Source organism: Gracilinanus agilis, chromosome 3 (assembly GCF_016433145.1).
Source record: "Gracilinanus agilis isolate LMUSP501 chromosome 3, AgileGrace, whole genome shotgun sequence".
In the NCBI taxonomy this organism is placed as follows: Eukaryota; Metazoa; Chordata; class Mammalia; order Didelphimorphia; family Didelphidae; genus Gracilinanus; species Gracilinanus agilis.
Window position 1 is genome coordinate 548,412,668 of NC_058132.1, and position 25,958 is coordinate 548,438,625.

Genomic DNA, 25,958 nt, shown 5'->3' on the forward strand with positions numbered 1-25,958 from the left:
TTTGATCCAGTACTACTACTACTACTACTGTTTCTGTATCCCAAAGAGAAAATGAAAAAGGAGAAAAGACCTCTTTGTACAAAAATATTTACAGCAGCTCTTTTTGTTGTAAAGAATTGGAAATTGAGAGAACATACATAGGTTCAGGAATGGCTGAACAAATTGTGATACATGTTGTTGATGAGATACTATTGTGCTATAAGAAATGAAAAGCAAAATGATTTCAGAAAAAATCTGGAAAGATATGCAGGAATTGAAGCAGAGCAAAATAAACAGAACTGGGAGAACATTGTACATAATAACAGCCCTATTGAAAGATAATTATCTGTGAAAACTTGTCTACATTCAGGAATGATCTGGGACAATCATGAACAACTTATGATGGAGAATGCTATCCAACTGAAAGAACTTTTGGAGTCAACTTTCACATCACTGTACTTGTGGTTTTATTTTGGGGTTTTGGTTTGGTATGAATGTGCTTTTACAACAATGACCAATGTGGAAGTATATTTTGCATGACAATGAAAATAAAATTTAGAAAAAGATTTCTTATATGTCCTTAAAATATGAGAAGTGAATTAACATTTTAGAGTAAGTTACTAGGATTTATGACTATTTATAAAATATTACAGTTTTTTTCAAAATGTTCTTCTAATTCCTTTTAGTCATTTTGGTTAAATAAGTCAAAAGAGAAGACAAAAAGACCTAAGAAAACAATCCTACATATTTAAAGCAAACCTTAATAATCTTGAGTAGTTCAGTGCTTTACTGGAAATATATTCACAAAACTATTTGAAGATGGAAAATTTCAAGAACTGATAAAGAGTGACTATTTCTGTAACACCTAAAAGGAGATAATTAAAGCTTGCAATGAAAAGCTTTCAGAAACAATCCCCTTAAGAATCTGAAAAGTCTGAATATTTAATTAGGTACTCTAAAGTTAAGATTAGATTTGTCTGTGCTTACCTGGACAAAGGAAAGAGATGAGTTGCATAACTCCTTGATTATTTCACTCAATAAAGACTGTCAAAGTGAAAAAAAATTCAAGCCACAAAAATTAAATACAGTAAAAGTGCATAATAAAGTATAACACTAGTTTTCTCTATATTGCCCTATGATTGTCTAAATACATCCTTCAGTTTTATACTTCAGCAGTCATTATTTTGACAATACATCTATGGCTCAAAAATATTTTGGAATTGGAAAAGATATCACACAAATAAGTCTATAGTCATTAAGGTATTTATAACATGCAGTACAATCAGATTGGATACACAATAACACAAGTATATGTGTATGTATGTGTGTTGTTTTGATTATTACACAACAAATACATAAATAAATTATTTGTTATATTCAGTCACTTTCACCATCCCTTAACTGACCCTTTTATTTTTCTGATGAGAAACTGAGGATTAGAGAATTGAAATGAGATGCCTATTATTATCAAGGTAATATGGATCCAAAAACAATTTAAATTTAGGTCTTTGGGGTTCTAGTTCAATGCTCTTTCCACTCAACTTGGTAGACTGTGGCACCACTATATTTCTTTCTCAATTCCCACAAATAGCCAATCTTTTGGAAAGTATTAGAATTTATTTCTGTATCTCTCAACAATGTCTTCTTCTCTCAACTTATACTACCACTACAGTCTAGAATTCTAACCAGTATACCATCTAGCTGCAAAAAGATTATCATTTGCCTTTTTTGAATACTCCCATTTTTGATGCTATCTAACATTGAATTAATCATTCTCGATTATATTTATATATATTTGAGTCCAAATACAGGACAACATAGCCAAAATAGGAAGGAAAGCAGTAGATTGAGGGGGAAGGGTATTTCCACATATTTTCCTGGATAGATGTCTCATATTTAAAATATATAGACAACTTTGTCAAAATTCACAGGAGTTTAAGTCAATCACTAACTGATAAACAGTCAAAACATATGGACAGCTTTTTGATAAAGAAATTAAAACTCCGTGTAAATATTTTAAAAATATCTAAATATATTGATTAGAGAAATACAAATCAAAACAACTCTAAGATATCATCTCACACTTAATCACACTGGCTAAAACAATAAAAAAGGTTAAATGACAAATGTTGAAAGGAATGTGGAAAAATGGGGATACTAAGATATTCTTGGAAAAACTCTAACCATTTTGAAAAGCAATATAGAATTATGCCCCAAATTTATTAAGCTGTATATACCTTTTGACCCAGCAATAACACTAAGAATTTTATTTTCTATGTTGATCAGGTAAGAAGTAAAATAACCTATATATTCTAAAATATTTATAGCAATTCTCATTGTGGTGGCAAAGAAATGGAAATTTAGGGGATGCCCATCAACTGGAGAATGCCTAAACAAATTGTGGCCTATGATTGGGATGGAATACTATTGCACCACAAGAAATTGGGAGGAGGTTAATTTTTTTTAATTGAAAAACTTACTCCCACAAAAAGCATGGCTATAAATATTTTTGTACCAGTCTTTTTATCTATGATCTCTTTGGGGTACAAACCTAGCAATGCTATGGCTGGATCAAAAGGCAGACAGTCTTTTAGAGCTCTTTGGGCATACTTTCAAATTGCCATCCAGAATGGTTGGCTGAGTTCACAACTCCACCAGCAATGCATTAATGTCCCAAATTCACCACACCCCCTCCAACATTCATTTCTCTCCCCTTCTCTTATTTTGGCCAATATGCTAGGTTTGAAGTAATACTTCAGAGTTGTTTTGATTTGCATTTCTCTAATTATTAGAGATTTAGAACAATTTCTCATGTGCTTTTTAATAGTTTTGATTTTCTTTATTTGAAAATTGCCTATTCATGTCCCTTGCCCATTTATCAATTGGGGAATGGCTGGATTTTTTATACAATTTGATTTAGTTCCTTGTATATTTGAGTAATTAGACCTCTGTTAGAGGTTTTTGTTATAAATATTTTTTTCCCAGTTTGTTGTTTCCCTTCTGATTTTGATTGCATTATTTTTGTTTGTACAAAACCTTTTTAATTTAATATAATCAAAATTATTTATTTTACATTTTGTAATTTTTTTCTAACTTTTTTTTCTTTCTTTTTGTGGTAGCAAAAAACTGGAAAATGAGGGTATGCCCTTCAATTGGGGAATGGCTGAACAAATTGTGGTATATGCTGGTGATGGAATACTACTGTGCTCAAAGGAACAACAAACTGGAGGAATTCCATATGAACTGGAATGACCTCCAGGAATTAATCAGAGTGAAAGGAGCAGAGCCAAAAGAACATTGTACACAGAGATTGATACACTGTGGTAAAATTGAATGTAATGGACGTCTGTACTAGCAGCAATGCAATGACCCAGGACAATTCTGAGGAATTTATGGAAAAGAATGCTACCCACATCCAGAGGAAAAACTACAGGAATGGAAACACAGAAGAAAAACAACTGCTTGAACATATGGGTTGATGCAGACGTGATTGGGGATGTAGACTCAAAACAACCAAACTAATGTAACTATCAATAATATGGAAATAGGTCTTGATTGATGACATGTTAAAAGCAGTGGAAATGCTCTTTGGCTATGGTGGAGGGGGGAGAAAAGGGGGGCGAAGGGGAAAGTAAGAACTTGAATCATGTAACCATGGAAAATTTTTCTAAAAAATAAAATAAAGAGGCTTCCGGTTATGATGGCGGCAGAGTAAGGAGCAGCTGCTCGATCTCTCCTGACCGAACCACACAGGACCCCTCNGAACATGAATCATGTAACCATGGAAAATTTTTCTAAAAAATAAAAAAAAGAATTAAATTGAAAAACTTATATGAAATTACCGAGTCAAACTAAAGAACTAAAAGTACAATATATAAAGAAACAAAAATATTATTGAAAAATGCCTTGTACTTTTCCACCTCCAGAGAAAGAACTGACAAATATAAATAAGCAAGATATAATTTTATATATACATATGTCCTTTTTGTCCAATTATGCTTTCTCTAATGTAAGGAGAGAAGAGAAGGAAGGAGTTACCTGAAATTTTAATATAGTAAATAAACAAATTAATTAATGAAAAGCAAATGAAAAAAATACACAGAGAGAATAGAAAAAAAATTAGAAACAATACTAGGCAAAAGGAATAGTATTAAAAATAAGGTCTTGAATTTATGAAATGACTTTTTATGTTTCTTTTATCTTTATCTTCTCCAGTATGTACAGAAATATGCCCATTGAAAGATGTCGAAGTTTCAAAAAAAAAATAAATTAAGCAAAAGAATTAAAGAGGGTGCTAGTTAAAAACTGATTTTTTAAAAAAACACAGAGAAGAAGCAGAACTGAGACAGAATTTGTCAATTAGCTCATTGATGGCCGTATACAGACTAGTTTTAGCAAAGGAAAGGGAATCATATTTTAAATATTCGAGGACTGAGTGAGTAGTCAGTAGAGGGGCTGAGTCTATGTAATATTTTCCAGAAGTTAGAAGTAAAAATATCAAAGATGTACAAAAATTTGAAAGGATAGAAAAGCTAATAAAATATCTATTTTTTAGATATTTATATACTTAACAACTTAATGGTTTTTCTTTTTTGACACTTAATTTTATGGGTTCACTGACTTCTAGCTAGAAAATATCTAATTGAATACGGTCACCTTAGATTGCCACAAGAGGTATAAAAATGTAAATAAAAATATGTTACTACCTATATCATAAGTGAAAATAGACATTTAAAAATAAAACCAAAAATTACTATGAATTAAGTAAGAAAAATTTCTGTTTATTCTAGATTATAACATTTTGTGGAGAAATTATTATGTTTCAGGTAAATGAAATGGATCAGATATGTGATATGATGAAAACTTGATATATCTTGTCTATTTCAATGAATTGTTAAGTTGACAAGTCACCTATCTAAATAGAGTATAGTACTAAGTAGAAAATCAACTAATTCTGTTGTGGCAACTGATCACCATTTATTTTAAACTATTAATACCTTCTCAAAACTTCCTACAGACATGATCTCTAAGTAATTAGAAGAGTGACAAGTCAACTCATTTCAATTAACTTTTGTTAAGCTCCTATTAAGACTTGGGACTATAAAAAAAAGCAAAAGAAAGATAATTGTTTCCCTGAGGGCGTTTATAACCTAATGAAAAGATTGGGGAAAGTGGAGACATGGAGTTGAAACCAACTGGAGTTATTAATGTAAAAATGCAGCATTATCTTGAAATTTCAGATCCCAGACTTTTTTATATTTTATTTTTAAAATTACGTATTATATCAATGTTAATATATATTTTCAGAAATTGTAAGTTCCAAATTGTCTCCCTCCCTCCATTTCCTCCCCCATCCCAGAAATGGTATGTAATTTGATCTGAGTTATACATGTATGATCAAGCAAAACCTATTTCCATGTTGATTGTTATTGTAAAAGAATACTCATGAAAAACCAAAACCCCTAAATTAAAACAAACAAATAAATAAATAAACTGACATAAAAAATTGTATACTTGGATCTGAATCCAACTCCAACCATTCTTTCTCTGGAAATGGATTGAATTCTTTCTTATAAGTCCTTCTGAATTGTCCCAGACCATTGTTTTGCTGAGAATAAGCCTGTCTTAGTTGATTATGATGAAGTATTGCTGTTTCTATCTAAGATGATCTCTGATTCTTCTTACTTCACTCTTCACCAACTCATGTAGGTCTTTCCAGCTCTTTCTAAATCATTCTGGTCCTTGTTTCTTATGGCACAATAGTATTCCATCACAACATGACAATTCGTTCAGCTATTCCCCAATTGATGAACATCCCATGAATTTTCAATTCTTTGCCACAAAAAAAGAACTGATATGAAAATTTTTATACAAATATGTCCTTTCCCTCTTTATTATTTCTTTGAGATACAGACCTAATAATGGTATTACTGGGTCAAAGGGTATGCACTGTTTTATAGCCCTTTGGGTATAGTATCAAATTGCTCTCAGAATAGTTGGATCAGTTCACAACTCCACCAATAGTGCATTAGTGTTCTAATCTTGACACATCCCCTCTGACATTTATCATTTTCCTTTACTGTCATATTGGCCAATCAGGAGAGGTTAAAGTGTTACTTCACAATTTATATTTCTCTAATTGAGTGATTTGGAACATTTTTATATGATAACTGATAGATTTGATTTCTTCATCATAAAACCAGTTTTTAATATCTTTCGACCATTTGACAATGGGGAATCACTAATATTCTTATAAATTTGGCTCAGATTTATCCAAGGTCCCAAGATTCTATAAAGGAAGGTTGTCAGTGCTCCATCCTTCAACCCTTTCCTCTGACAGATGAAGTGACTGTATTTGCCCATTAAGTTTTCCCTTGGGTATAAAAAATATCTCTTAGGTTGGTGGTTTTTTTTGTGGGCTGATTCCATTTTAGGATAATATTTATGTCCTGCTTGTCTCATGAATGTACATAATAGTTGGATATAAAACATTCCTCAGAGTATAAGAAATTGACATTTAGGGACCCATTATTATTGGTAGGTTTCATCTGCAAGTTATTAAAAAGGGAAAATCCAGTTTGTTTTTACTTAATTCTGTTTATACCTCACCAAGCTTGGTTAACATTTTTAGTCTCCTGTTGAAATCAATTTCTATAACTTGTAATACCAATCAGAACACTGGATTTCTTAACCATCAGGCAATACCAGAACCCTAATTAGGCTGATATCTTCAGTATAAACATATAGCCTTTAAAGACCATTATCCTTCTGAATTTGGCTTTTAGATTATTGCACTGCATTTTCTGAAAGAGCTGATAAAACTGGCAATAAACTAATGAAGATATTTTCATTGTGCAAAAGTTAATAGCAGTATTTAAGAGAATTATCACGCGTATAAGAAATGCAAGTACCCAAACCACTCCCATATTTTCCCAATAATTGTAGAGCAAAATCCTCTCAATGGCCCTGATCCTTTCTCAAGCCCTTTAACATTTGGATCTTTTATAAGTCTGAAATTGCCTTGGAGTGCTACTTATTGATCACATAAATCAGAAAATTCAATTTTTTGATGTTTATATACTCGTTTATTCTACTCATCAAAATATTTTTTAAAATATCACAAAAAAACTAACTCAAAGGATAGCTATTAGGGAGTAAACAGAATAAAAGGGGAAATTCCATAAATTTAAATGGAGTTATGGTATAGAAAATCGCCATCAAAATGTAGGGGATCAAAAAAAGCAATGTGGAATAAATCAAGAAAAAAGAAAAAAATTAAAAACCAAGCTATTTATAAATGAACATGTCTCATCAAATATCTAAAAGTGAGGAATGTCAATTAAAGAAATATATATGCTAAGTAAAATGAATGCAGATGACGTTAAGCATGCTGTCAACAAAAAGGAATCTATCTCTTTATCTTTACATGTTTATTCTGAAGAAGAAAGAAGTTGAAACATAGCAAATGGCCATAAACATCCTTTTTTTTCCAATCTGCAGTAAAAACAGTCCCTCAGACCTATTCAATTCCATTAAACCTTTTAAAAAAGATTTTGATTGCTATCATGTTTTACTCTTAAATGTATGTAGGTCACCATTACAGGCTTTTGAAGTTGTAACACAAGGCATAGGATGAAATGATGAATACAAAATGAAGGGGAAGAGTATGAAATAATCTTGTTATGAAACTTTTTTGGGTTTCCAGGTTGAAAGAATCCTCCCAACACTATTAATTTTTAAGATATCTAGAAAATACTAAAAAACCTGCAAAAAGTATGTCTTTTATTTTAATTCTGGCACACAATATTTAATTATAACTGATAAATAACTAAACATAAAAATGCCCATGAATTAGGCTTCATACAGTTTCTTTAAAAATCTATATGGTAAATTATTTCCTAATATCATTGGTGTAGCTAACTTCAAATATAAGCAAAGGTACTTCTTTGAGAGGGTGCTACATAAAGATTAATTCTTTCATCAAATTATTTCATCCGTGGGCAATTTCTGCATCTAAATCCCTCCTAATTTAAGATATATACATTTAGATTAAATAATTCTATCCCAAGGAGTCTTATTTTAAAACAAAGCATTAAATATTATTCATCTTCCCTCGATTTTAATGTGTAGTTGCATCTTTGGATGATAAAAAAGTTTTGCTTTGGAAATTAAGAAGACCTGAATTTAATTATCATCTCTATCATGTGTTCAGCAGAAATCCTGCATGTTCTCTAATTTCTTCTAATTTCTAATTTTCTAATTTCATCAAGCAATTACATAAATGCTAAGAGCAAAAAAGTATTGTTATCAGAACTGAAAAAATTTTGAGGTCATCTAGTCCAACACATGGTCTGCATCAGTACTACAAATGATAGTCTTGGTAAGATACACCCTTTTATGTATACATGCATATGTAGATGTATATATGTATATGTGTGTACATATATGTATGGATAGGTATACATATGTATGTAATGAGGGAGTATATTTAGATTTTGGTTACCCATTCCCATGGTTAATTATCTTCATATTCTATTTGCTCTTGGTTCACTTTGACAGCAAATTGAATTGAGAGTTTCCCAGTACTATTCACAATATTTTCTAAAATATGTGTTAGTGGTATTGGATTGAGAGAATAGAGAAGAGAAAAGCCACTAAAATGTTTATACAAAAATTAAAACCATAAATACACTGACATCCTATTTCTATTAGAATAATTATATCTAAGAGCTTTATTTTGCTCTTACAAGTCCAGTCTGCTCTAACAAGTAATGTAATACAAATGATTTTAAATGATTCCTTTTTCAATACTCTTTCTTAGAGTACTTATTTCTGGTTTGTTCTAAACTCATTATATTAAACTGAACATTCATTCCATTGCAATAAGCTACAGATATAGTATTTGGCTAAAATTATTTAAAATATATATTTTGAATACTTTGAACCTAATTAATCTTGAAAAATTAGAATGCGTCAGCATTAGTACAATATAGATAAAATTAAGTGAAAGCTTCTCTAAAAGGCCGTAGGTCTGTGTCCTAAATGATAAAAAAAGAAAGACCGCTAAAATAAAAGGCCTTGGTTAGACATGGATTACTCACTAAATAAGAGCAATGTGATTTTGCTGGAAATCATTTATAGAATAGGAAACTTTCACTAATGATTCAAAGTAAGAAAATGCCAATATTTAAAGCAACCTAAAGTAGGACTCAATTGAACAGCTAAACAATGTACAGTCTTAAGAGGGTGTTTTTCCTTTATTTATATCTAGTATATAACTGAAAGTCCGAATCTGACATCAGTGCTGTAGAATGTATGAAATAACCTAGAGATTAGGTTTTACATAAAATATTGTATATCCATTAAGTTTTACTCTACAGAACAATAAAAATGTTTAAGCAAAATATGTGATAAGGTACATGTATATATAATGTATACACACACACACATATATATATACACATATGCATATATACATTATACAGTCATACTTGGTATTTAATGATTTTAAACTTGTTGAATTTGGTATTGGACACATTTTGATGAGAAAAAAAGTTGTTTTAATAAGAAAAAAATCAACATTTGCTTGGCATTCCATGTGTTTGCTAAAATTTGTTGGTATCACAATCTCAGGAGTCACATGACCTCTTGAGCCAAAAGAAAGGATCATGTGTTAATTCAGGAGCACCAAGAAGAGCTCTACACTGAGCTCCTTCAGGAAAGTCAAAGGGAGTAGCAATAGCTGCTGGTGAGGGAGTTTTCTTCAGGTGAGGAGGAGGCAAAGAAGAATGTCTCCACCTCATTACTGAAGGAAATGTGTCCAAAATGGGTCAAAGTGCAGAAAGTCTTTGAAAAATATCACTCTTGTAAATTGTTAAATGACTAGACTATTTCCAAATTATAGGAAGTTTGAAATGCAGACAAAAACAAACATCATTGGATAGGTTCCTTGTGAAGTTTATCTCTTGTGAATCTCAAACCTGGTTTGATGGTGATAAGGGATAGAAAAGAGGAAGAGAAGGAAATCCAGAAGGGTAGTTGCCCTCAGATATTATGGAAGGGATCTCCTCTTTCAGACAATAACTTTTCTAATCCCACCATCTCCTTAGGCCATAAACTCCTCTCAATACAGGTAAAGTTAAGTTAAAATTATTTAAAATAATTATTGGTTTATTTATATCTATATATTATTAATATTTATTTAGTACATTAATGCATATAATGTCTTATAAAATCTAAGTTTCCTGGGTGTCTGAAATTTAATTTACATTATTCTTTATGGGAAAGTTTATTTGGTACTCTGTTACTTTGAGCAAGTCTCTTAATCTCAGTGTGCATTAGCTTCCTTAATAGTAAAAGGAAGCCTTGAGCAAGCATTAAGGGCCTGCTCACATCCAATCCCACAAATTAACTGACTTCAACCCTTCTCAACTGCCCCTCACCCAAAGTTCTCCAGGGGGGGTCCCCTGGAACTCTGGGTGAGGCCATCCCTGTACCTTTGCAGGGATTCCATGCTTTGCATCTGCACACAAGGTCTATAATTTTTATCATTTCTCTAAAGTCTATGAATATTGTAATACATATATATTGTGATACAAAGAGGAGGGCTTAACAGTTTGCAGGCTTTTGCTGAGTGCTTATGTCAGTTAAGAGGTTTCAGAATCTTGGAAGAGTTTCACTTGGACCTGGGAACTCATGGAGGGAACCAGGGGCCAGCTGAGCTCCTTCTGGAGATTGAAACCTTAGCCTAGTTTTGCAGTTTTTTGAGATTTGTTAATTTAGATAAAACCTTTGAATCTCCCTATCCTACCTCATTTCCTACCTTCATTTCCTTTACCTAAATGTCTGAGAGGAGTGAATCAGAGAGTTAGTTTAAATCTGTGAGAGTTTAGTACTACCCTTGCAGCAAATTATTTATTGAGTCTTTGTATCCAACTTCCTAAACCCTTTTGATTTCAAAATCACCTTGAGAGCTGAGTAAAGGCAGGTCCTTTCTCAGCCTCATACTCCTGCTTCCCTTCCCCCATCTGAAGTTTGTCTAAGGAATTGTTAGGGCTTCCTTGATTCTTTCACCCTGAGAAGACAATAAACCCCTTTTTTGTTTAAAATAGATCTTTTGATTACTTCATTAGTTAATTAGTAAGAAAAGGAAGAAGAGGAATAGAATCAACATACTTTGGGTTTGAGGGAAACTGGGCATCCATTTTGAAGGAAGTATAACTTCAAAACAAGTCCCTTCCTGTGATATTAACTAAAATCTGTAGTTAATTTCAATCAGTCTATTTCCCTTCAGTGTTTGTCTTTAGCCTAAATCCCAGTTTGTATTCCCTGCTCCTGTTTGCCTGTCTAAATTAATTCATTCTCTCCTTTGAAATCCTAGTTACCTCAGTGTTATACTCCCTGAACTCAGACATTCCCTTATTTCTCCTACCACCTCAACTACCATCCTTTATCACTGAAACTCCCTTATCCAATATTTTGTCTTAACTTCCCTACTACTTAGTCTGTTCCCTTGATTACCTCCAGTCTTGGGTCCTTGACTTATCTTATTCCCTGATCCTACCAGTTACTACCCTTAGCCTCAGCCTCATATTATATTCTGTACCTCCCTATTATATCCTACCTAATCCCTATATTACCTCCCTTCCAAGTCCCTTATAACATCTTTCCCTGTCACCTATAACAATATATATATACATATATATATATATATATATATATATATATGTATATATATATATATATCTATCAGGATCAGAGATCATTAGAGATTCAATTGAATTAACCATTAATTTTATTTTTCTTTTAAATTTTTATTCTGTTTTACAAATTCAAATACTACAAGCATTACCACATACAAAGAAAAAGAAAATTGTGTATAAATGAAATAAAAATCTCACATTTTATCTTATTTTTCATCACATCAACAGAATAAATCCCATCAACATATGTCCTAGCCCTTTATCCTCTCTGCACATAAGAAGATATTGTCCAGGACATCAATATACTTATGCAAACTAAGTCTTTCTTCTTTTCAACTTTCAGTTCACTCTTTGGAGCTAACATTCAAAGTTTATTCTTCTATTATTAATTTTGTAGCTGCATATAATGTTCTCTTGGCTCTACTCATTTCACTGTTCATTGTCTTCTGTAATTCTTTCCATATTTGTTTTTCTTTAATTAGCCTACTCATCGATTCTTATGGTACAGTAGTATTCTGTTACAATCTTATACCACAATTTGTTTATCCATTCCCCAGGTGAAGGGCATTCTCTGAATTTCCAATTCTTTGCCATCACAAAGAGAGACACTATAAATAATTTGGACCATAAGAGTTCTATTCCCTTTTCCCTGATTACCTTAGAAAATAGACCGAGAAATGGCATTGCTGGATCTAAGAGTATACACATTTTTATAATTCCCTGGGTATAATTCCAAATTACTCTCCAAAATGGTTGGATCAGTTAAAAGCTGGTTTTATTTTGTTGTATTTATTTATTTCTCTAAACCCTTACATTCTGTAATTTTTGTAAAATTGATACTGTATATTGGTTCTAAGGCAGAAAAGCAGTAAGGGCTTGGCAATTGGGGTTAAGTGACTTGCCCAGAGTCACACAGCAGTGTCTAAGGCCAGATCTGAACCTAAGACCTCCCATTTCTAAAACTGGCTTTCAATCCACTGAGCCACCCAGATGCTCCCAACAGCTGATTTTAAATTTCAAAAAGAATTTTTCTTTTCAAGACATCTCATTTATTTTCCCTGAGGACATTTTGCAGACCAAGGCATGTATTACTGTTATTTTTGAGCACATATATTTTCTATTTTGTGCTTTGCTACTTTTCATATTATTAAAAAAACAATTTATATAATATTCTTAAACAATTACTTCATGTGTACCTAGACTTAGCCCTGTGTGGATGAACAAGGTCATACATAGCCTTTGTATATTTGTCAACTTTTGTTTTTATATTTTAAATTATAAAATAATTTCATGTTAGCTTGTATTTTGGAACCTCAAAATAATATGCAAGTTTTTTTATTTTGTCCGATGAGATTTCCACTTTTTCAAGCTTGATTATTCTAGGGATTCAGAAAATAAGGTTATTTATGAATAGAGATCAAGTCCCAGAGGAAGATAATATAAAATACTGAAAACCTCTTCATTGGTTTTCAATATATCATAAACTCACACAATTGACTGCAGAATTGTATTGCTATGCAATTTCAGTATAGAATGAAAGAAGGAAAACCATTACTCTTAATGGAATATAGATGTAACACTTTTAAAAATCATTCAATTCTTTGAATAAGCTGACTGAAATTGGTGAACTTATTATGTTACATTCATTCCAAATGGAAGTTTCATGTAAATCTTTCTGTAAAATCATAAATGTTCAGCTAACCGAATAGTCAAAAAAATGGTAGAGAAACATTGACAGTTTATGTCAAGAGTCGGCCAAAATGAAGGTAAAAGAGGCTGTTTGCCTATGCACTGTAATTTGATAGCCTTGTCAAGGTTTCCTCACTGTTAAAGGTATTTCCTTCACTAGTCTTCTAGTTTGCTATTGCTCTGACCTTCCTCTCTTGAGTGTTGAATTTTTCTCTTCTAATTTTTGTTACAGGTATTTTCTTTTTTTAAAGAAAATTCTATAACCTCTCTATTTTACTAAATGTCATTTTCCCCTGAAGGATTATGGTCAATTCTGCTAGTTATGTAATTCTTGGTTTTAGTCCCAGATACTTTGCTTTGTGGAATATCTTATTCCATGCCTTCTTGTCTTTTGATGTAAAAGTTACTTGATACTTTGTAATCCTGACTATGAATACACTGTACTTGAATTGTTTCTTTCTGAATTTTGTAGTGCTTTTTCCTTTGCCTGGGATTTCTGGAATTTGGCTATAATAATCTTGGGGTGTTTGTTTTATTTTGTGGTCACTTTCAGGAGGTGATCAGTGCATTCTCTCATTTTTTTCTCTTTTTTCCTCTTGTTCAAGAAAGGATATGAGGGAAGTTTTCCTGATGATTTCTTGTAATATACTTTCTAAGCTATTTTTAATTGTTGCTTTCAAGTATTCTAATTATTAGATTATTTCTACTGGGTCTGTTTTCTATCTCAATCACTTTTTCAGTAATACAGTTTAGAAATTCTTTTCTTTTTTCAATGTTTTGATTTTGTCTTATTGCTGCCTGATATCTTCTGCATTCCTTAGTTTCTATTTGTCTAATTCCAATTTTTCTAATTTTTTTATTTTTAAATATTTTTCCATGGTTATATATTTCATTTTTCTCTCCCTCTCCTCTTCCCTCTCCCCCTCCTAAAGCTAACAATCAATTCCACTGGGTTATGCATGTGTTATCACTTGATACATATTTCCATACCATTCATTTTTGGAATAGAGCAATCTTTTAAAACCAAAAGCCAAATTATACATCCATACAAACAAGTGATAAATCATATGTTTTTTTTTCCTGCTTTTCTACTCGCATAGTTCTTTCTCTTGGTGTGGATAGCATTCTTTCTCATAAGTCCCTTGGGATTGTCCTGGATCATTGCATTGCTACTAGTAACAGTTGTCTAATACTAATTTTTGGTAGTTATTTTCTTCCTTTAAATTTTATGTTCCTTCTTCCATTTGTTCCATTCTCCTCTTTTAAAGAGTTGTTTTTTTCCGTGTTTTTTTCCCATCCATTTCCATTTATCCCATTCTATTCTTTAGGAAGCTGTTTTCTTCAGTTTATTATTGTGCCTCCATTTCCTTTTGTCTTATTCTAATTTTTATGAAATTCACTTTTTCATAATTTCCTCCTCCAGTTATTTAGTTTTTCTGTCAATTCCCTTATTGCTTGATTTTCAAACTTATATTCAAATTCTCTTAGGTGTTATTTTGTGGCCTGACATCCTTTCACACTTTCATTTAAGGTTTAATATATTTACTTTTTGTCACTTGTCTGAGTTCATGTTTTGGTCTTCCTTGTCACTAATGTAACTACCTAAATTCAGGTATTTTCTATGTCTTTTGCTCATTTTTCTAGATTATTTTTTCCTGTTTCCTTATCTGTCTGTTAAGAGTGTTCTCTATTCTTAAGGTAGAGGAAGAACTGATCCATGCTTGCAGAGTACTTTTATGTGGTACTTGGAGTAGTCCCAATTGCCTTTGTTTCCCATTTTTCTGTTGAAGTGGTGGCTTTACTGGTTTGCTCTGGGGAGGCTTGCAGCTTTTTTTTACCCAACTAGTTTCAGCACTCAACAATTGCCACCCCTTCCCTTAGTGTTTATGTTTTGGCTGGGCTGGTCCCTGTTCTTCTGATTCCCAGACCCTGCCTAATAGCTTAGGATGGATAGATTCCCTGCTTTAGGCTCTGTTGCCTCAAATACTTCACAGCTAAGTGGGAATTTTTAGGTACCTGCCATCTCTGTATTTGCTACCCCTGTGGAGTGGCTTACATTAGACCAGTCCCTCTCCTTCCCCATGTTTTAATGTTTCAGGCTTTCTTCTTCCATGTAGGAATGAGTAGATTTCATGACTTCTTTGCCTTTATTACCAATGAGGAGTGACTCATGGTCTCCCACCCTACTGTTTCAGGCACTCATCTCCCTCTTGGGAGGGTTTGGTTTTCTGCCTTGAGACTTTGTTACGTGTGCAGTGTGACTTAAGCTGGGCTGATTGATCCTCCACCTTGCCCTCACTACCTTCTATATTTATATCAAATAGCTTGTGCTGGGCTCATTCCTGTTATGCAGATTCATTGCCCACTGGTTCCCTTAGATGCTATGCCGTTTGGGCTATTCTCTCTTGCCTGAGAAAATCATGTTCCTCCTACTTTCCTTTGTTTTGAGGCTTATTATTATTATTATTATTTGTGTGTGTGTGTGTATAAGAATCAAAGGAGCAGAGCATCCTTTACTCCACTATCTTAGCACTCAATAAAACTCTGTTGTATTGATTTTTATAATTGAGACGATATCCACCTTAAATTGCCTTTAAAAGGCCTTGAGTTGAGCTTGAGAATTTATCTTTCCCTCTTGGATTTTGTCTACCCTGTAAGTAATTACATTGTCTTTCCCATATACCCAAATGTGGACTTCTGAAAACCATACAAAGATTTGTGAGTGGCATCTACAGGTCTTTGATTATTAAGAGGCAAGGCTGCAATTTATTGATTATTGATGATTCAACTAATAAATTGATCATATTTGGACCATTGTGCCTCAATTTAACTAGATTATGAATGTCAAAGAACTTTGTTTGAAAAGGATTGATTAGTGAGTGATAGAAAAGGAAGTGGAGGCAGCACATATAGACACTTCTTTTTTGCAAGGATATTGGTTGAGAAATGGAAAAAATATATTTTGGGAAATATATTTAGGGGATTTCAGTGACTAGAAATGTGTGTATGTGCATACATATTTGTGTGTGTGTAATGGGAAAGGGAGACTAGGTCTTATTTGGAAGAAATCCAGAAGGAACCAATTAATAGGAAAGATTTGAGAGGAATGGACAATTCAGAATCAAATCTTCAGGATGAGATGGCAGGAGAAGATTTATTATAATAAGAATAGGAAATTTGAAAAGTTGTGTGTAATGGAAGGATTTGATATGTGACCATTCCTATTTGGGATTAGGGTATAGTAAAAGAAAAAATAAGTAATAATATTTAATGAGATTGAAGAAATAAGGTGATAGAGAGTCTGATGAAGTATCTCAGTGCATATTAAGGTTTTATAGAATAAGGTTAATAGTTTAAAAGAAGATGAAAATACAAAGTTTGGTGTTGAACTCCTTAAGTAAGGAGGGAGAAGAAAGTAAGTATCAGGATACCATGGATTTTAATTCTGTGATCTGTATAGGGTCAAATTTTGGGGTAGGGGTTTGAGCAAAAGTCAGGAGAGCAGTTTGGTAAAATACTAAACAATCTAGATTATTTTGAGAAAAGTTCGGATAGTAAATAAAAAGGAGGAAAGTGAGAGAACTCTTATACTTATATTTAAGATCCCAATCCTAACAAAATTTTCTTTAAAACCCTAAATCTTTCTGCCTTCGAGAACAGTGTCTTCTGCCAGGCCAAGCCTGGCCTATTGAGAGAGAGAAAGAAAGATTTTGCAACAGAGACTTTGCAAAGAAGGAACTGGTCATATGCAGAGAACTAAAATGGCTGTTCTGGAATCTAGGATCTTCTTAGTTATCTCTTAGAATCTCTAACTTCTTAGAGAAAGTTAGAGGTGGTTGGTTCCTATCCCTCACAGAGATTACAGAGAGAATTTCCTGTGTGATTAGTTGATCTGAGCTAAGTGGAAGTTAGCTACCTGTTCCCTGGGAAGCCAAAGTTTCCTGATTCCAGCTATCTAGCTATTCAGAGATCCTGATATCTTGGTGGAAGTTTTGTCAATCCCTGCCTCCACATTTCTGTGTACCTGTATTCCTGTGAGATCCTGTGTCCTGAGAGTGGTCCTTAACATCTGTGAAGGAAAGCTGTCTGCAAGCTAGTAGCTTCAGAGTGAGAAAGCCCTGAACCCATCTTGGGTTCAACCCAAAGAAGATTTGATCCCTAAGATAAAGGGATCAACCTGTCTACCTGGAGTGACTATATAATCCTCTTAACTGAGTATCTGCACAGGTAGCCAGTTAGTGGGGTTTGTGGTTAGTTCAGTGTAGATTTAAGTGAGCCCTAAGAAAAGAAAGACAATCTCTTGTGAGACCTTAGAACTGACAGGTTGGAATAGCTAGAACCTTTAGCTTAGGGCATCCTTTCCTAATCCTCCCGTTCTGTTTCCAAATAAGCCTTTTTTTAAACCCTTAACTTCTGTGTATTGGCTCCTAGGTGGAAGAGTGGTAAGGGTGGGCAATGGGGGTCAAGTGACTTGCCCAGGGTCACACAGCTGGGAAGTGTCTGAGGCTGGATTTGAACCTAGCACCTCCTGTCTCTAGGCCTGACTCTCAATCCACTGAGCTACCCAGCTGCCCCACCAAATAAGCCTTTTATCTTGTTTCCATAACTCATCCTTGAGTTGGTCAATCTCACTGAGCCAGAGGGCCTAATCTCACTGTGGGATACTTTCTACTTTGGTATCTCACATTAACAACAATATGCAGTCAGATAGCTTACATATTTCACTATCTACCTACTCTGTCTATGGAATAATATACCCACTATCTAACTACTTATCTAAGTTAGTCAATAAGCATTAACCACCTTCCACCTCTTTAAATCCATTTCTCTTTACCCCCTGTCAGTTATTTTTCCAACAGCCAGTTTGTCTCAGAGACACAGACAGACACCTCTGTTCTGCAGGGAACCCAGAGACAAAAAGCCCCTTTCAACTGCCAGCAACTCACCTACCAACCATCGGCCACACCCACTTAACTGTCATCAGTTGACAGCTGGCACAGCAGGGTAGGGCTCTTTCTCAGGAATCTTTTTGCTCCTTTGGCTCTTAAAGGGAAAAAGGGAGAAATTAAGAAAACTCTCTTTGCAAAAAAGAAAATGTTGCTGAATGAAGGAAGTAAATTAAAGAGTTGGGAAGTTATAGTGGGGAGAAAAGATTATTCTGATTATACCTATAGGACCAAAGTGTGCATATGATGCAACAGATGGAAAAAAGAGTAAAAATGGAACAATATTTTAATAGCTCATTCAAATTGAATCATAATGGATGACTGTACTAGGCTAGTAGAAGTAATTTTAGATAAGAGTAGATGAATGTAAAAGTCAGTATAGAGAGGGAGAATCAATAAGAGTTTGATGGCTGAAGGAGAAGAGTTGAAAATAAGATCAAAGTTTGTATAAGGGAATAATTATCACTAACATAAACTGGGAAGAAATTAGAGGTTTGGAGGAAAGATAAGCTCCACTTTAGACATATTGAATTTGATGTATCAATGTGATATTTAGTAAAGATTTTTTTATATCCATTTGGAAATGTGAGTCCAGAGCTCAGAATGGACATCAAGGCTAGAGATATTGAGGTGAAAGTTATCTAACAGAATTGATGAGTGAAGCTTTGGGAGCTAGCAAGATAACCAAGAGAGTGGAGAGAAAGAAGAGATGAGGACCATGTTCATTGTTTTAATTTGGGGATTGAAATAGAAAACAAATGCAGGAGGGATATCATATATTATCTAGTTTTATATTATGTGAACTAGCCAAAAACAGTTTATTTTTTCCCTAAAAAAATAACTCATTTCCATATTGTTCTGGGACAAGTCATCTTCATACTATCAAATTTAATTTCCTTTCTTACATTAAACTCTATATTTCTTATGGAGGACATTAAGGAAAGGGAATTGGGTCTATAATTTCTAGGTTTTAAGTTTTCACTTTTCTCACTTGGCTGCTTTCCTGTTCTTCATGATCTTTAGGAACTCATCATGTCATCAGAAGAAATCTAACACTCATACCTCTATGACAGTCACAACCAACAGGGCCCCTCCATATCTCTGGTTGTAAGGAATTGTAGGTGACATTTTATTTCACAGACTAGATTTTCTTTTTGAAGGGGGTAAGTCAGGGAATTAAATTCATTTCCCACTTGGCTCTTCTCCTGGACTTCATGAACTCCAGAAATTCATCCCCATAACAGATAAAATCAACTCTATAAATCACACCTCCATATATGATTTCTCACTCCAGCAGAACTAACGCCTTTCCTTTCTCTCTCTCCCTCTCTCTCCCTCTCTCTCTGTCTCTGTCTCTCTCACTCTCACACACACACACAAACACACACACACACATTTTCTTTCTCCATTAAATTGTAAACTCTTTGTTTTGTTTTTTTCTAGTCCTCAAGGGATATATATACATATATATATAATATATGTATATTATATATATATATTTAATTAATTAATTAATTTTTTATTTTTAAAAAAAATTTCCATGGTTACACAATTCATGTTTTTACTTTTACCCTTCACCCCCTCAAATTATCCCCCATTGCTAACACACATTTCCACTGTTTTTAACATGTGTGATCAGTAAAGACTTATTTACATATTATTGAGTTACATTGGTGTGGTCCTTTCAGGTCTACATCCCCAATCATGTCCTCATCAACCCAAGTGTTCAAGTAGTTGTTTTTCTTTTGTGTTTCCTCTCCTGTAGTTCTTCCTGTGAATGTGGGTAACGTTCTTTTCCATAAATCCCTCAGAATTGTCCTGGGTCATTGCATTGCTGCTAGTACAGACGTCCATTACATTCATTTTTATCATAGTGTATCAGTCTCTGTGTACAACCTTCTTCTGGCTCTGCTCCTTTCACTCTGCATCAATTCCTGGAGGTCTTAAATTAAGTGAACACAGAATAGTATACTTGTCAGATCGCTGGGAAAGGAAAGATTTTAAAACCAAGAAAGAGTTAGAAAAAATACAAAATGTAAAATAAATAATTTTGATTATATTAAATTAAAAAGGTTTTGCACTAACGAAAACAATGCAACCAAAATCAGAAGGGAAACAACAAACTGGGAAAAAATCTTTATAACAAAAAATTCTGACAGAGGTCTAATTACTCAAATATACAAGGAGCTAAATCAATTGCATAAAAAATCAAGCCATTCCCCAATTGATAAATGGGCAAGGGACATGAATTGGCAATTTTTAGATAAAGAAATCAAAAGTATCAATTAGCATATGAGAAAGTGTTCTAAATCTCTAATAATTAGAGAAATGCAAATCAAAACAACTCTGAGGTACCACCTCACACCTAGCAGATTGGCTAAAAGGATAGCAGGGGAGAGTAATGAATTTTGAAGGAGATGTGGCAAAATTGGGACATTAATGAGCTGCTGGTGGAGTTGTGAACTGATCCAACCATTCTGAATGGCAATTTGGAATTATGCCCAAAGAGCGATAAAAGAATGCCTGCCCTTTGATCCAGCCATATCATTGCTGGGTTTGTACCCCCAAAGAGATTATAGATAAACAGATTTGTACAAAAATATTTATAGCTGCATTCTTTGTGATGGCAAAAAACTGGAAAGTGAGGGTATGCCCTTCAATTGGGGAATGGCTGAACAAATTGTGGTTTATGTTGGTGATGGAATACTATTGTGCTCAAATTGTAAATTCTTTGATGCCCCATCTTAACTCTAATTCTGAATTATATTCCAGTTGTGAATTTCTTCCTTACTCTCCTACAAAATTTTCAGACCAGTCTGTTCCATCTCTTCTTGGTTAAGCTTATAATTTCAAGTACTCTTCTCTTTCATGATCCCAAATTTTATAATACCTCAGTGTTTCAGGATCAGTTGTAAAAGGTATGGATCCTTCCCTACCATGTATAAAGCATTGGCTTTTGCACAATTTATTTGGAATGTGAAACCTTACTTTAATGTCTAAAGTAATGCGTTATCTTTTTTTTTCACATTACTATAACTAACAGGGAGTAAAGCAAGTTTGCTCTTTAATGAGTTATAAATGATGTAATAAAGTGTCTCCTTGCAGTTGTCTTCACACTTCATTAGTGAGGTAGTTATTTGCTGAGCTATGAATTGTATTGTCATACTTATAAACTATTCTGCTTTAGTTAAATATGAAAAGGGTTTTATGATATTATTTGGATGTAGTAGAAAAATACTAATAGTAAAATATATCTTTGACAAAAAGTCATACTTATGTTCCTCTTCTTTCCAATCACTACATAAAAGTTATAGATTGGTTTTATCTGTTATGTAGAACATTTGAAGTATTATATATTAGGCATATTTTATATGCATGTTTAAGGGTTAAAATATGGTTTTTGACAAAATAAGAAAGCAGCTTTTAATAATTTACGTTTTAATGAGAATATAGTAGAGTTGTAAATTAATATTATCCCTTTAAGCCAGAGAAAAGAAAACTTCTAGCAGCTTTTAAAAATTTAGTTTAATTAAAATAGAAATAGTGAAATAATATAGTAAAGGAGGAAAATATAGAAAAGAGGAAAGAGAGATTATTAATCTTATACCCCAAAAATATACCTAAAATTCCTAATACTTCCTAAAATTCCAAACAACTCTACCTCAAATTCTCTTTTGAGGACAGCTTCTTCTTGCTGCAAACCCCAGGCCTATCCAACCTACACCACCTATAAATGATTCACTAACTACCTATCTCCCTAAAATAATAGACAGCTACCATTCACTCACTCCTTCAATCAGTTTGCTATAGCAGCCCAAACTGTCAGTGGCCAACTGATAGCAGATCCTTGCCTATGAGACAGACCTCATGCTCTCTAAAAATCCCAGAGGCAAAAAGCCCTCTAAAGGTTCAAATAAATTTTCAAAGACAAAAAATATTTTGTAATAGCTAATTGGAAAATTTAACTTCTGTGGAATATTATTTTATATACTTATCCCAATCCTTTGCAGATTAACTAATTACATATTTCTGCCAATCTGATATACCTGAAGCACAAACCTGATCATAGAATTTATCCATAAAAAATCCTGCCAGTGTTTCTCCATTGCCTCTAAAACAAAATATGATTACTTCATTTTTTATTAAAAAAAGTCAAATCCCAGGTTACTGAAGTTGATGAGATGGGTCAGGTGGAGAAAGGGATTACAATTTTAAAAAGATGTCCTATTATTAGGGAGAAATAGATTCTAGTATTCTTTCTAGGGAGTTATAGCAGTTGTTGAAGGAGCTGATAGAGTGTAATGACTAAATTAGTAGGGATGTTAGACAGCTGAGGAAACTTCACCTTCCCGATGTAGAGCAGACATGTACCTTTTTATGATTTTTATGTGCCAAAATGACAACTTGTTTAATTCTGCATTATGTTTCTTTTATTTTATATCTTTACTTTTTGATTTTAATTGTACACTTGTCCTAAAATCTAGAGTTTGAAAGTATTTTGGAGGAATTTTAGGAGAAGAGACTCATCAGCTTGGAAATCTTCTATTTTATTAAATGACCATACTTTCCCTTGAAAGAATATAGTACATTTTGCTGGGTAGTTAATTCTTGCTTGTAAACCCAGTTCCCTTGCTTTCTGGAATATCATATTCCATGCCTTCTTGTCCTTCAGTGTGGATGCACCCTGTTCCTGTGTAATCCTGACTGTGACTCCATGATATCTGAATTTTTTTTAGCAATTTGTAGTATCTTTTACATGGTCTGGAAGTTCTTGAACTTGGCTATAACATTCCTTGGCATTGTCAGTTGGGAATTTAAGGCAAGAGGTGGTCTGTGGATTCTTTCAATCTCTATTTTACCCTCTTGTTAGAGAATATAAGCTCAGTTTTCTTGGATAATGTCCTGTAGACTGATATCCATGTTATTGTAATTTTATCATGATTTTCTAGTAGTCCAATAATTCTTAAATTGCCTCTCCTGGAGCTATATTCCACATCTATTGTTTTATCAATGAAGTGTTTCATATTTTCCTCAGTTTCTTTATTCTTTTGATTTTGTTTTAGAGACTCTTGATGCCTTGCGATGTCATTTGCTTCTAGCTGTTTGATTCTAATTTTTAAAGACTGAATTTTATTCCTGTCTTTTTGATGCTTCTTTTCCTTTTGATCTATTTTTTCCCCTGTAGGTCATCTTTCACTTACTTTGCCTCATTGACTTGGTCAATTCTGGCTTTAATGACACTCTTTTGTTGTGTTAGTTCATGTGTCTCTGTTTCCCAATGAACTATTTCATTTTTAAGTTCTTTTTCCAATTGTCTTCAGTCTCTCTTAATTGTTTTTTTTTGAATTGTGTTTTGAGTTCTTCCAAAGCCTAAGTCCAATTTCTTAGAGTCCTTGAGTTGTTGCTTGGTGTTTCTTGGTCCTCCTTTGTTCCATTTCTTCTTTGTTCATTATCTGAATATAAGCTATTGAATGTAATGTCTTTTTTTTTGTTTTTCTGTTGTTTACTCATATTTTTTCCTTCTTTCCCCCTCTTTATTGGCTGTATTCTTGCTCCTCTGTGTATTTGCTAGAGCTCTGAGTTTGGGCTTTTCTCCCACAAGGTGTGTCTTTTCTGCTGTGCTGATTAACTGGATTAGGCTGATGTAGCTTACTTGCTATAATAATGTCCCCTGAGGCCAGATGTTTCCCAGCTGCCATCAAAAGCTCAAGATGAAAGTGAAGGTGTGGAGGAAGAAGGTAGTTACCCTCATCCTCCTCTCTTCCTTTCTGCCAGCCACCTTACTGCTATCTGCCCAGTTAGAGCCCTGAGCTTCCCATTGGTACCAAGGTACTCTGTCTTGGCTACAGCCTTTGCCATGGGATCCCAGTCAGCTAGAATCTTACTGTGGGTCTCAGTGCAGTAGATAGGGGAGGGGTATGGGAGATTGAATTTTTCTGCTCTATGGAGACTTCTTATCTGCACTTTTGGTAGCCTGGATTAAGCCAGTTGAGCTGATCTGTAGAGCAGCATGTTCTCTGAGCCCCAAACTTTCACAGTCAGAGGCACAAGATGGAGAAGTGGTGAAAGAATTCTGCAACCATGGTGCCCTCCTCTCCGCCATTCTCCAGTTGGTTAACTGGCAGCTGAGGTCAGAGCTTTGAGACTCAAGTAGCTGTGGTAGCAAGACACTCCCTAAAGACTAGAGTCCTCACCCCAACATCCCAACAACCACCAGAGTCTCAGAGTAGTAGGTGGGGGAAGAGTCCAGAGACCATATTTTTTCTTTTCCTTAAACCAGAAAATTCAAACTTTTCAGCATACCTTTTAAGTTGAATCGAGCAGGAGGGTCCCCCAGATCTGTCCTGTTGTTGACCTTGTTTTCTGTACCCCTCAAAGCACTCTGCTTTTGATTGGTGTGGAAGCATTTTCACAGAGGAATTGACCCTTGCTGCTTCTAAGGTGCCATCTTGATAATGCCTTATGAATTTTATTTTATTTTATTATTATTTTGTGAATTTGGGAAAATTAATTAATTAATTAATTAATTTAGAATATTTTTCCATAGTTGCAAAATTCCTGTTCTTTCCCTCCCCTCTCCAGAGCCCCCTCCTGTAGCTGATACACAATTTGACTGGGTTTTACATGTATTATAGATCAAGACCTATTTCCATATTATTGATATTTGAACTAGGGTGATCATTTAGAGTCAATACCCCAATCATATACCCATCAACACATGTGATCAAGCACTTGTTTTTCTTCTGTGTTTCTACCCCCACAATTCTTCTTCTGAATGTGAATAGTGTTCTTTCTCATAAGTCCCTCAGAATTGTCCTGAATCATTACACTGCTGCTAGTAAAAAAGTCAATTATGTTCAGTTGTACCACTGTGTATCAGTCTCTGTGTATAATGTTCTCCTCTTTCTTCTCCTTTCACTCTGCATTAATTCCTGGAGGTCATTCCAGTTCACATAGAATTCTTCCAGTTCATCATTCCTTTGAGTACAAAAGTATTTCATCACCAACAGATACCACAATTTTTTCAGCCATTCCCCAATTGAAGGGAATGTCCTCATTTCCCAATTTTTTTGCCACCACAAAGGGAGTGGCTATGAATATTTTTGTACAAATCTTTTTCCTTATGATCTCTTTGGAGTATAAACCCAGCAATGGTATGGCTGGACCAAAGGGCAGGCAGTCTTTTGAAGCCCTTTGGGGATAGATCCAAATTGCTTTCAAGAATGGTTGGATCAGGGGGCAGCTGGGTAGCTCAGTGGAGTGAGAGTCAGGCCTAGAGACAGGAGGTCCTAGGTTCAAACCCGGCCTCAGCCACTTCCCAGCTGTGTGACCCTGGGCAAGTCACTTGACCCCCATTGCCCACCCTTACCACTCTTCCACCTATGAGACAATACACCGAAGTACAAGGGTTAAAAAAAAAAAAAAAAGAATGGTTGGATCAATTCACAACTCCACAAGCAATGCATTAATGTCCCAGTTTTGCTACATCCCCTCCAATATTCACCGCTTTCCTTTGTTGTCATGTTAGCCAATCTACTAGGTGTGAGATGGTACCTCAGAGTTGTTTTGATTTGCATTTCTCTAATTATAAGAGATTTAGAACACTTTTTCATGTGCTTATTGATCGTTTTGATTTTCTTAC

At 34.0% G+C, this 25,958-nt stretch overlaps 1 pseudogene; it reads right to left on the minus strand.

Annotated features, from left to right (window-relative positions):
* Positions 1-24,419, minus strand: part of LOC123241832 — a 57,197-nt pseudogene extending 32,778 nt beyond the window's left edge.
* Between the last annotated feature and the right edge of the window lie 1,539 nt (positions 24,420-25,958).